Below are 12,625 nucleotides of genomic sequence, written 5' to 3' on the forward strand. Positions count from 1 at the left end.
TTAATTTTGTTTTTCTTTTGATTGTTAATGGCAGAGTTGATCCTGGATATGAGAGAGGGGCTTCAAAGTTTGTCCGGGATGTGGCTTCAGCAATGGGAGGGGTTGATGTTATTGTATGTCCGTGTATTGACTGCCGTAACATAGTTCGACATTCAGCAAGTGTGGTACAACCAGATTGTATATATAAACCAGTAAACCACAAACAAAAACGTGTAAGATCTTACACGTTTTTGTTTGTGGTTTACTGGTTTATATATACAATCTGGTTGTAATTTCTAAAGTTGATTGACAAAATAAATATACTTCAAATTTGTTAAATTTTAATGTAAAATTAGTTGACTTTGCTGGAAGAAAAAACTTTGAAATTAATATGTCTATTTACAAAAATAAATTGAAAGTTATAATTTAGGGAAGAAGTTGACTTAATAGTGAATTCATGATTATTGTTAAGTTGTATTTTTGTCATTATTAATTACGACGAATAGTATAATTTGTCTCTGCACTTAGTCACGGATCATAAATAAAGTTGTCATCATCCGTCCTTTTTCCCATCTAAAAATTTTCATCGATAACACAGAAAAATACATGGCGAAACACTCAATCCGACAGAACATGCACTAATCTCGGAAAACCAAATTTCAATAGTGAAAAACTTAAGCTCAAAAAGATAAAACATGAGCAGCTAAACAATACAAATAAACCATAACTACACCTTACTAAAAGAATCCAAGAAACAAGGTAACAAGAAATAATAGAACAAAAATTTAATTGACTACGACTAGCCGGTCTTCTTGCTACGAACAAAGCAAGAGAGCATGCACCGCAGAGGACTTCATGAAGAATAGCATCACTCTCATCTGAACCACTTGTTCACGATGACTACACACAAACCACTTTGTGAAGCCAAAACAACACCTAAAGAGAAGCAACACCCGATACAAATTAAACTCCCTACTCAATGTACCCTTTATCTGGACGCTTCAAAGTCTTAATCTCTTATACTGCTTCAACACACAAAAGCCATCAAAGATAAACAAAAACCAAAACGACTACGAAAATAACCTTATTCAAGGGACGGAAAAAGACCCTTAGCAACAACAAGATGGAGAGGTGTCCTGAAATCAGCTTCTTCTCGATGACAATACCAACCAACTGTTCATCCCATGCCGCTGCTTCACGGTTGTTGAATCAAAGACCAACTAAGAAAAACTCTACAAGATGACCAAAACAGAAACTGAACGAAGAGGGACATAAGGTTAAAACCTGGTAGAATCCACCATGATAAATCAACGACGAACGTCAACCAGCAAGTTCAGAACCACTAGAACAACAATTCACGAACTCTTCAATCCGGAATCTTTCATTTTTTCAGATCCGAAGCTATCGAGAAAACTTACCACACAAACTACAATAGAAGAAGAAAATACTCGGACTGGATCGACGGTACACACGCCGACCAAAAGAGAAGCAACGTCGACTGCTGTAAGTTGAGGCAGATGAGATCAAGTTGCCACCATCTACTTTTCATTTTTTGGATAACATTATACAAAAAATTTCTGGTTGCCACTATCTAATTTTACAATTAAATATTTTTAAAGAGTAAAAAGTATAAAAATGGACAAACTTAGACCAAGTGTTCAAAATTGTTTTTACTATGTTTTATAATGATTACGATTATCAATTTGATTTTCTGAATCAAGGTTTAGTTCGAATTAGTATAACTAGTATTGAAAAAAAAGTATACAAATGAGAACGAAAGACTGATAGTAGTGAACTAGATGATTAGTAATGGAGAGTAAATTATTTATTAATATAATATCAAATGATCACAAAAGTGGTTTCATCTTCAACATTTAAAGAAAGTTTTGGAGACTCTTCTCTCGGATATATATTATCCAAACGGACCAAACCATTGCTTCATCTCCGACCTTTCATTTTTATGTATTCTAGTGTAGGGTTCTATAGCGTTTTATAATTTTTTTTGCGTTTTGTAATTACTATTGGAAATTTTATAAGATAGCACTAAAAAATTTTCTATCACAAATATAGATTCTAAGAATCAAAATGACCAAAATGTTTCATTAAAGAGATAAATATACATTTATACTCCTATGGTTAATTAATTCAAACTTTAGGATTTAGAGTTAAGGGATGGAGACTTGGGTTTGAGGTTTAAAATTTTATAAAATAGAAAATAAAAATTTTAAAAATAGTTTCAAAAAATATTTTCGAATTACAAAAAGAAAATTTGAAAAAAAAATTCGAAAAAAAAAATTCATAAAAAAGTTCGAATTTGAAAACATATAATCTAAAACTATAAAAAAAAAAAATTTATATTTTTTATTATTTTTATATATCTAGGATATTAGTGTCATTTTATGGGATTGATTTGTAAACTATAATTAGAATCATTATGGGATTTATCTTAATTTTAAACTCTACACTATAGAGTATAGATTTACCTTTGGTTTTCACAAGTGTAGCAAAACCCATTAAATTGTATGGGCCACAGGCCCATCAAGAAACCCGTTCGTTGAATTGCACGCACTTTACTATCAACCGTATACCCCTATTAAGTATGGTCGTTCGATGCCAATAAAACAAAAAAAAAAGTATGGTCGTTCTTCTTCATTGGCTTTATTGGGGATTGATTTCTAGAATACTACTGTGCTCCTCCTCAGGTGCAGCTACTCACTAATTAGACTTTTACAATATGTTCCAAAACTCGTCTGTATGATTTCCACGACCAGTGGCATTCTAGTTTTTTTCCTTTCTTTGGTAATCAAAAAACTGTTTTGGATAAACTTTTTATAATGACTAGAAATTACCGTAAACAGTGTTCCAAATCCAAGAAAATCTCTTAGAATTTTTTTGGAGAGTCATAGTACCACCACGCTGACAGGAAATCGAACATGTGACCTCTGCCAGTCGTCTGTGAAAAGAAAGACCACCGGAATACAAGCCCTTCTCAAAATTATATTACTGGCAGTAGCATTCTAGTTCTAGTTCGATAACAACTTCGAATTATATTGTGTATTTTAACATATTACTGTATAATAAAGGTTAAAAATACGTAGATCATGACTAGATAAATCATTTGGATTTCTTATATTCTGTATATATGTAATGTGATCAAGATGGACCAATCCTGTTCTTGAAATGGATAACAGCCTAAAAGAAACTTAAAATAATTCTTTTTTTTTTTTTGCGCAACAGATAACTTGATTAATAAAGGAGGAGTAGTTTAGACTATCTGGGCATTACAGATCTGGCCTTTGGCAATCAAATCCGCAGGCCCATTTGAAGAACGAGAAATGTAAGAAAAACGACAAACAGAAAAGAACGAGGAAATCGAATCGACGTCCGACAAGACGCCGTAGAGTTCTGTCGGTCTCCGTTTCGTGGTGATCGCCGTGACAAGCGCTTAAGCATCTGATCGTAGCCAGATTGAAGTGAATCCAAGCGAGAGGCCATGAAGCAAAGCGTCTCTTATGGCCAGAGCCTCCGCAAGGATAGGTGACGCAACATGGTAGTGGGTCTTACCTCCTCTACCGATCTCGCCTTCCGAGTTACTGAAAATCCATCCTGTTCCCGCCGCCGCCGATCCCTCTTTCCAGGCTCCGTCCGTGTTGCAGATGATTGTCGTGGTTGGGAGGTTACCTGGCGATGAGACAGCCGGGGGTTTCGCAATTGAGAGGCCGGTGGGGTATTGTGCAAGCTCCCATTCTCGTGCGGCTTGTAGAGCTTTGGTTAAGATCGCAGAAGATGAAACTTGTCTGTTCTCGAAGATACGTTGGTTACGGCTTATCCACTTAAAATAATTCTAAAGCGTCGAATGTGGTAGACACTTTTTTTTTGTTTTCTTTATCATATGAAATCTTATCGAGCATCTAATCAGACCAATAAGCATTCTTGCTTTTCATTCCTCTCATTAGCTTATCTTATCATTTCATAGCCTCGATCACAATAAAAATTTTAATGAATTTGACCAGTTTTATCGGGTTATCTCAAATGCGGTTTTTGGTAAGACTCAGTCAGAAGTCAGAACTCAGAACCAATTAGAAAAACGAATTACGGCTACAACTAAAAAAATATTTTATTATAATAAAGCTAAAAGAATTCTATAGGTGATTTTGACCTCTAAAATATATAAAATAGTGAAAACTAGAAACACATACCTCATATGCTTGTAGTTAAAGCCGGCTCTGTATATAGATAACCTAGCCGATATGACCTCTATCGTTCAAATGTATTGGAGTGGATGCAAATTACATAAGGTTTAAAACTCAAGTCAACGGAAGACAAAACTAAAACTTACCACATAGCAATTTTTATCGTCAAATGACCAAAGGGAGTCTTAAGTTATAAACTAAATTAGCAAAAAAAAAGTTATAAACTACTCATAATGTTTAAACATATTTTTGTTTTTGTTTCAAACAAACAAAAACTTGCAGACTTCGGCTACTGAATCTGATGATGATTATCACACGAATCACTGAGATTTATATTGTCTTAATTTTTGTATAGTTTCTTCTTTCTAGTTTTTTTTTTTGATAATCTCATAATCATCTTCTAAATAATTTAATGGCTAACTAGATTTTCACATGCATTATACATATGCGCAATTATTTTTTCTACAAAAGGTAATTTAATAAAAAAATATTTAGTTTTAATTATTATTTATATTTGTATGCTGTTTGGAGTTTTTTTGGTGATAAAATATTCATTTTTGGTTAAATTAAAATTTTTAGATTTTAAAACTATAATGCACTTAATTTTTTGGATTTGCTAATTTATTATAATACTTAGTTGTTAAAATTTAAATAAAATGGATTGTTGAAAATGATATTTTACCTATTTGATATTGTAATTATTACATAACTTTTTAACTAAAACTAAATAAATATTTTTGATAGTTGTTTTACTAAACATATGAATTTAATTAGTTTTCTAAACAACAAGAATGAAAAAATTATTAGATATTTGATCGTAAAATATAAAGTAATATTTTTATATATATATATATATATAAATTAAAAATATCAATTAGCAGTGGAATAATTTTATGTGTAATGGTGCATTATATTTAAAATAGTTTAATTTGTAATTACGATCAAAATTTTACTAATAAAAGCTATAGTCATAACTAAAAAAAATCAATAGTATTTCCATAATATAATATGTAAATGTAATGTTTTCTCATATAATGATATTCTGTTTTATTAAGATAGAAATGTAGTTGGAGATTAATTCATAAATAACTACAGTATATAGTTTGCTATCTTTAGAAAATTCATTCAGTTATGGTACAAATGTAACCATAACGATGAACAAATATATAATACAGTCCATTTTTGTATGATACTGTATTTTTATTTTATTTATAAAATATTTCTATTCGCAGCTAGAAATGATTTCAATACCCACAACTGATATATATCTATATATATGTATTATAATTCGCAAGGTATATACTTCAAACTTTCAAATGTTTTTTTCTTTTGTTAACTGGTTAATATCATAAAATGAAAAGTTTAGGGTATACACGATAGCCTATTTATGTGTTTCCTTGGTAAAAAAGAAATAAAAAACAAGGAAAACATAAAAAAAGAATTACATTTTGATTCATAGAATCCAAAGTGACATAAGAAGAGCGGAGTTCCGCTTATGCCGTCTTGCAGAGATTATGTTCCGAACGTCCCTGTCAATGGCTTTGAAAGTGGTACGAGCAGCATTAACGCAAAGGAGGAGAGGGTGGGTTCTAATTTTTTTTTTTAATTATTTTTTTTGTTTTGTCCGATTTTTTTTATAAAAAAAAATTAAAAATAGACTAATTTCGGACCGACACGTGTCAGTGGGAATCTGCAAAACAGTTAAAAAGTTTTACCAGACTCGCCTTTTGCAGAAGAGGAAGAAGAGGTGGGTTTTCTGATTTTTGTGGGCCCTCCACCTCTTATAACTCCTTAAGAGTCAGCGATAATGCTGCTCTAAGAGGCGGAGCAAGGGAGGTGTTGTGCAGAGCCGCATTCCGTTGCTTCCAAATGTTTAGCACACTGGAATACAACTTTAATTGTTTCACCTTCTTGTGTTAAGTTTTTAAAAGTTGCTAAAGAAGCGAATGAGATTAAAAAGAGCCGAATGGAAAAAAAACATGTCTTTACGAAACACTACACACACTATGCACATGCTATCCTCTATCTTCTCCCCCCCAACTTAGCCTTTCATCACACTATGTATTTAGACGTTTCAATTTTAAAAATTCCTTATTTTTGCTATCTCCTTTTTGCTATAGTTTTGTACTTTCACTAAAGTATGATCTCAATGGTAAACTTCCGCACTAAGTTATTATTATTATTTAAATGAATGTGCAATTCATTCAATCAAAAGCATATATTACATTAAGTGTACTTTTTAGAATATATTTAAAGAATATAACAAACGAAAATAACAAAATATAAATGATATATCTCTTTTGTTGCTTTAGGCTTTAGATCTTGTTCTAACTTGAAGGCCTTCATCGAGTGTGTAGTCGCTCATTGCTCTAATAAAAAATACCCATATAAGTTGAACAAGTATATATATGTGTAAAAAAAGAAGTATAAATATGTATGTATATCCATCAAGTTGAATGGTTGTGGTCTTTATCAACATGCAAACGTGATTCGAACATGGGAAAGAGAGAATATGATGGATTGACCAATTGATCTTCAGTCTTTACATTTTGTAGATTCATTGCTGGAAATGAATAAAGCAATGGAAGATACACAAGCATATGCTATCTTCTCCTTTTTTCGTACAAAAGCATATGCATATGCATATATATATATATATATATATATATATATATATATATATATATATATATATATATATATATATATATATTATTTTTTTTGAAACTATCATATGCATATATTGGTTTCATACATTAGCATATGCATATATTGGTCAGTGCATGACTTCGGCATTGTTATTTTTTTCGACGTCGCTGTATTAGCAGTAGAAAGTAGAAACTAATTAAAAATTATTTGTTTTCTTATTTTAGTTATTATTTCCGGAGTGTATAATGAAGAAACAACAACTAGTAAATAAAAGAATTCGATAACAAATTAATGTTAGACGTAAACGTATGTGATCTAACTTACTTTCTAGTATGTGATCTAACTTAATTACTTTCTAATTAATATATATATTTGGATTATATATCTTGTATGCCCTATGGTCAATTTACATAATTGATTTTTGTATTTTATTAGGTTTAAGTATAGAGAGAAGGCTGAATACGTTATCATTAGGTATAGGAGAGGTATTTATACAGAGTTGTACATAGGGTAAATACAAGTATTATGTAATTACAAAGAGAGTCTCTAAGTATAACTTATTTCCTTAACACGCCCCCTCAAGATGGTGATGCTGGAGCAACACCAATCTTGCCTCGCATGATCTGAAAAGGAGTTCGAGCCAATGGTTTCGTCAGACCATCTGCGAGTTGATCCTTAGTTGATACGTGAGCTACACGCAATACCCCCATCTGAATCATGGCGCGAACAAAGTGATAATCAATGGCTATATGTTTCATCCGGGAGTGAAATACTGGATTGGCACATAAGTAAGTCGCACCAATATTATCACAGTAGACAGTGGGAGTTGCAGGTACGCTGATGCCGAGCTCGGTGAGAAGAGAACATATCCATTGGAGCTCAGACGCTGTATTGGCTACAGCTCGATACTCTGCCTCAGTAGAGGAGCGAGCGACACCCTTCTGTTTCTTGGAAGTCCATGATACAGGGTGAGAGCCAATGTAGATGATATAAGCGTTGGTAGAGACACAGTCATCAGAATCTCCAGCCCAGTCCGCGTCGGAGAATGCATGAAGAACTGTCGTGTTCTTTCTGCGCAAGAAGAGACCATGGGACAAGGTTCCTGAGAGATAACGAAGAACTCGTTTGAGAGCTTGCCAATGATCAACGGTTGGCTGATGCATGAATTGTGAGAGCCGGTTCACGGCATATGAGATGTCTGGTCGCGTAAGCGCTAGGTACTGCAGACTACCAACCAGCTGACGATATTCGTGAGGATCGGACAGCGGGGAGCCAGAGTTCAGAGTGAGCTTCGGATGTGTGGGAAGAGGTGTGGCTACAGGCTTAGCATGAAGCATGTTAGCCTTGACAAGAAGATCGGTGATGTACTTCTTTTGCATTAAGTGCATGCCTTGTGGAGTACGTATCGTCTCAATGCCTAAGAAGTAGCTGAGGTTTCCCATATCTTTGATCGAAAAACGATTAGCAAGGCTGGTGATAACACGCTGAATCATTTCTGAGTCGCTGCCAGTGACCAAGATATCATCAACGTAAACCAAGACATATATGAATTTCCCTTGGACCTTCAAGATGAAGAGAGAAGTGTCAGAGAGAGAGTTCTGAAAGCCAGACGTCAGGAGAAATGTTCGTAGCTCAGAGTACCAAGTCCTTGGAGCTTGCTTCAAACCGTAAATTGCTTTCCTCAAACGACATACATGTGAAGGCCGATTAGAGTCTGTGAATCCAGGTGGTTGAGCCATGAACACTTCTTCATTCAAATGACCTTGGAGAAATGCCGTATTGACATCAATCTGTCGCACAGGCCAGTCATGTGTCACCGCCAAACCCAAGACAATTCTGATCGTAGTCGCTTTAATCACTGGACTGAAGGTGTCCATATAGTCAACACCGTGCTGTTGGTGAAAGCCTTTTGCCACAATACGTGCCTTGTATTTAGCAATACTCCCGTCTGGATTATATTTGATCGTAAAGACCCATCGACAGCCAACGATATTCATCGTCTCAGTAGCAGCTACAAGATCCCAAGTGTGATTATCATTGGTTGAGGTGAACTCTGAGCTCATCGCTTTTCGCCAGTGTTCATGTTTGATAGCCTGCTGCCAAGTAGAAGGAATCCAGTGAGGATCACAATGTAGAGCTGCAGTTAAATTATACCTGGTAACCGGTTTCACAATATTGTTACGTGAACGTGTCGTCATGGAGTGACGTGGAGGTTCCGGTTGGGAACTAGGACCAGCAGAGGTATTTGTGGAAACCAGTACAGGAGCTGCAGCTTCTTGATCATGAGACGATGAAGAGGGAGGAAGTGAAGCAGAGTCATTAGCCGGAGCAGAGGAGCTCGATGACTGTTGTGGTGAAGGCGACGGTGATGGTGAAGAATCACCACTAGGAGAAGGATTACTCTGAGACACCGTTGGAGATTGTACGAGTGGCGGAGGGACAGGGATTGTGGTAAAAGGAGGAGAGGGTTCGGGTGGAATTGTTTCAGGAACTGGAGAGGATGGTGAGGCATGGAGTTTAGCAAAGGGGAATTGGGTTTCATTAAACCGCACATGGCGAGATATATATAAACGACCAGAAGCAGGATCAAGACACTGATAAGCACTTTGAGTTAAAGAATAGCCAACAAAAACACAAGGAGATGATCTGTGCTCAAGCTTATTAGGCGCATAAGGGCGGAGCCATGGAAAACACAAGCAACCAAAGGTTCTGAGTTTGTGATAGTTTGGTGGGATAGCAAAGAGCTTTTGGTATGGGGAAATATTGGACAGAACTGGTGTGGGTAATCTATTTATGAGGAAGACAGCAGTGGCAAAAGCAAGAGGCCAATAGGTGAGAGGCATGTGGGCTGAGGACAACAAGGATAAACCAGTTTCAACAACATGTCTGTGTTTTCGTTCAGACAAGCCATTGTGCTCAGGTGTGTGAGGAGGGGTAGTAAGATGAGTAACACCATGAGCAGAAAGGAATTGGCGAAGAGCAATAAACTCACCACCATTATCAGTATAGAGGTTGCGAAGTTGGGTTTTGAACTTGGTTTCGGCTAAGGGTTTGAATTTGAGGAAGATCTCTTTAACTTGAGATTTGGTTTGAAGGGGAAAGAGCCATGTATAACGAGTGAAATGGTCTACTAGAACCAGATAGTATTTGAAGTTTTGAGTGGAAGTAATAGGAGATTGCCATACATCAGAAAACACATACTCAAGAGGGTGAGTAGAAACAATGGTAGTTTGATGAAAAGGGAGTTTGTGGGTTTTATTCAATAGGCAATCATTGCATGGAGAAACACTCGAATTTTTATTGAAACATGGCAAAGAAAAGCTGGAAACAATTGTTTTAAGAGTAGAAGAAGTGGGGTGGCCTAATCTATGATGCCACTGAAAAATAGTTGTCTTGGTATCAGGATAAGAGGCGTGAGAGGCAGAGGGTTGAGGTTTGGATAGAGGCCACTCATACAGATCACCCTTCGTGTAGCCTTGGAGCAACCGGATTCCCGTTGTGAGATCCTTCACCTGAAAACAAGAAGGAAAGAATTCCACAGAGACTTGATTAGCATTGCACAGTCTATATACTGATATCAAGTTCTTGTTAACATTTGGCACACATAAAATATCTTGCAATTTGAGTGATCGCACTGGCGTAAAGATTGAAGAAGAACCAGTATGTGTAATACTCAAACCTGAACCGTCTGCGATCGCAACTTCATCACCACCGTGATATGGTTGGTGGATGGCTAAGTTACTGAGATCAGAAGTGAGGTGATGCGTTGCACCACTGTCAAGAAGCCATGCGTTCGGGTTGTAGAGCGAGGCTTGAGCAGCATTAGCTCGCGGCTGCCAGGCAGAAGCAGGAGGTAGAGTCTGTTGTTGAGCCATGTAAGGCGAGTTTCCACCTTGGAGTTGTGGACATCTCCGAGCACTGTGCCCAAAAACACTACAAATTTGACACTTCCCCTGATAGCCACGGTTATGTGATTGCTGAGGGTGAGGATTGAACGGTTGTTGCTGATGAGATGAACTCCCACGGTAGCCTCCACGACGATAGTTGTTGTTGTTGCGATTGTTGGAAGGACCTTTGTAGTTGGTGAAGTTCGCAGTGACTGGAACAGAGGATACTTCAGCAGAGGCAGCCTGAAGTTTAGCTTCATGATTGAGAAGCTTCTCATGAATCTCAGTCAGGGAGGGTAGAGTGTCACGACCTTCTATCTGATCAGCTACCGTCTTGTACTCCTCGGAGAGACCAGCAAGGATGTGTTCAATTTGGTCTTCAGAGTCGAGAGCTTTTCCCAGGAGAGCGAGTTCATCAAAGCGAGTTGTAAGTCCCTGAAAGTACTCATTAATGGACTTAGTTCCTTTCTTCCACGAACGTATCTGTTGGCGAATCTGTTGAACATGGCCACGACTAGGCTTCGCATAGGTAGCTTGGAGAATGGTCCAGATCTCTGTTGCCGTTGTAGCAGTCGAGAGAATAGGTTGGAGAGTTACCGTGATGGCTCCAAGAAGTGAACTGTAGATCAAGCGATCTTGACGTTTCCACAACGTGTAGGAAGGGTTGGGAGTGATTGATCCGTCTTCAGCGGTGATGGTAGGCATCGGAACAACACCAGATCCATCGAGAAAACCAGCCAAATCATATCCATCTAGGAGAGCTTGAACCTGTCTACTCCACATAAGAAAGTTGGAGTTGGTGAGCTTTGTGACGTTTGTCATATTGATGTTGAGAAGAGTCGGGGTATTGGAAACAGTGATGGTCTCACTGTGTGAAGCCGGGGTGGTGGAGCTACCAGACATGGTGAGGCTCGAGACAAGAAAATTTTTGAAATAAAAAGAGGCGGCTTAGATAGATGGCTCTGATACCATATAGAGAGAAGGCTGAATACGTTATCATTAGGTATAGGAGAGGTATTTATACAGAGTTGTACATAGGGTAAATACAAGTATTATGTAATTACAAAGAGAGTCTCTAAGTATAACTTATTTCCTTAACATTAAGCACTTCATATATAAGCATGGTTTGGCTGTCTCAGTTAAACAAAGAACTTTTCTACGTTTTGGTTTCCAGAGAGATCTGATGTTACAGTTTCTTATATGAAAGATCAGATAAATGGAAAAGGGCCGCCAGAGATTGATTCCTAACCATATTACTTAACTCGAAAGATTGAATAAGTGGACTGTTAGTGACATTATTATCAATTATTTTGTTGAGTAATCACGCATGTGCCCTATCTTTGCTTTCTCATTGAAGGACCAATCCTTTTTGCATCCCACTCTATCTCTTTACCATGAATTTTCGGTTAGGCTGATTTTATAATTGTCATAAGTCCTAACCACCAAGTTCACTAATTCATTAGTCATCCATCACATCTATCCCTCATAAATAGTAATGTTTTTGATTTTTTCCCCAATAAAATAGTAATGTCTAACTTTACTTTCTCACCAAAGTATTGGATAAAGTTTGGAAGATAATGGTAAGAAAACCTTTTTGCCAAAATTAAGAAAACCCTATGCGTATAAAATTTGTAAGAGAAATTGATGATTTTCCTTCTCAACTTAGAGAAACACATCAATATAAGATATCAACAAAGCCCAGAATAGAATAATGATCTAATTTTATTCTGTAAATAATTAAAGAATAGGTAGTTCGTAATACATAATAATCTTTCAATCAGTTCTGTCTTATAAATTATTAAATGGATTATCCGTAGCTCTCCTCGGATGATAATGGTTAATCATAGCCTCATTCATTTTTAACAAAAGCGTATATTTTTACTGTTCATGGAAAATACAAAATAAAGTATAAAAGCA

At 36.2% G+C, this 12,625-nt stretch overlaps 1 long non-coding RNA gene across 1 annotated transcript; it reads right to left on the bottom strand.

Moving 5' to 3' along the window:
* Positions 1-582: 582 nt before the first annotated feature.
* LOC106360007 lies at positions 583-1,942 on the bottom strand. Its single transcript, XR_002653631.2, has 2 exons — positions 1,398-1,942; positions 583-1,321 (listed from the first exon to the last, which is right to left on the bottom strand). It is a non-coding gene; the product is annotated as an uncharacterized LOC106360007 (long non-coding RNA).
* Positions 1,943-12,625: the final 10,683 nt, after the last annotated feature.

Source organism: Brassica napus, chromosome A8 (assembly GCF_020379485.1).
Source record: "Brassica napus cultivar Da-Ae chromosome A8, Da-Ae, whole genome shotgun sequence".
Lineage (NCBI taxonomy): Eukaryota > Viridiplantae > Streptophyta > Magnoliopsida > Brassicales > Brassicaceae > Brassica > Brassica napus.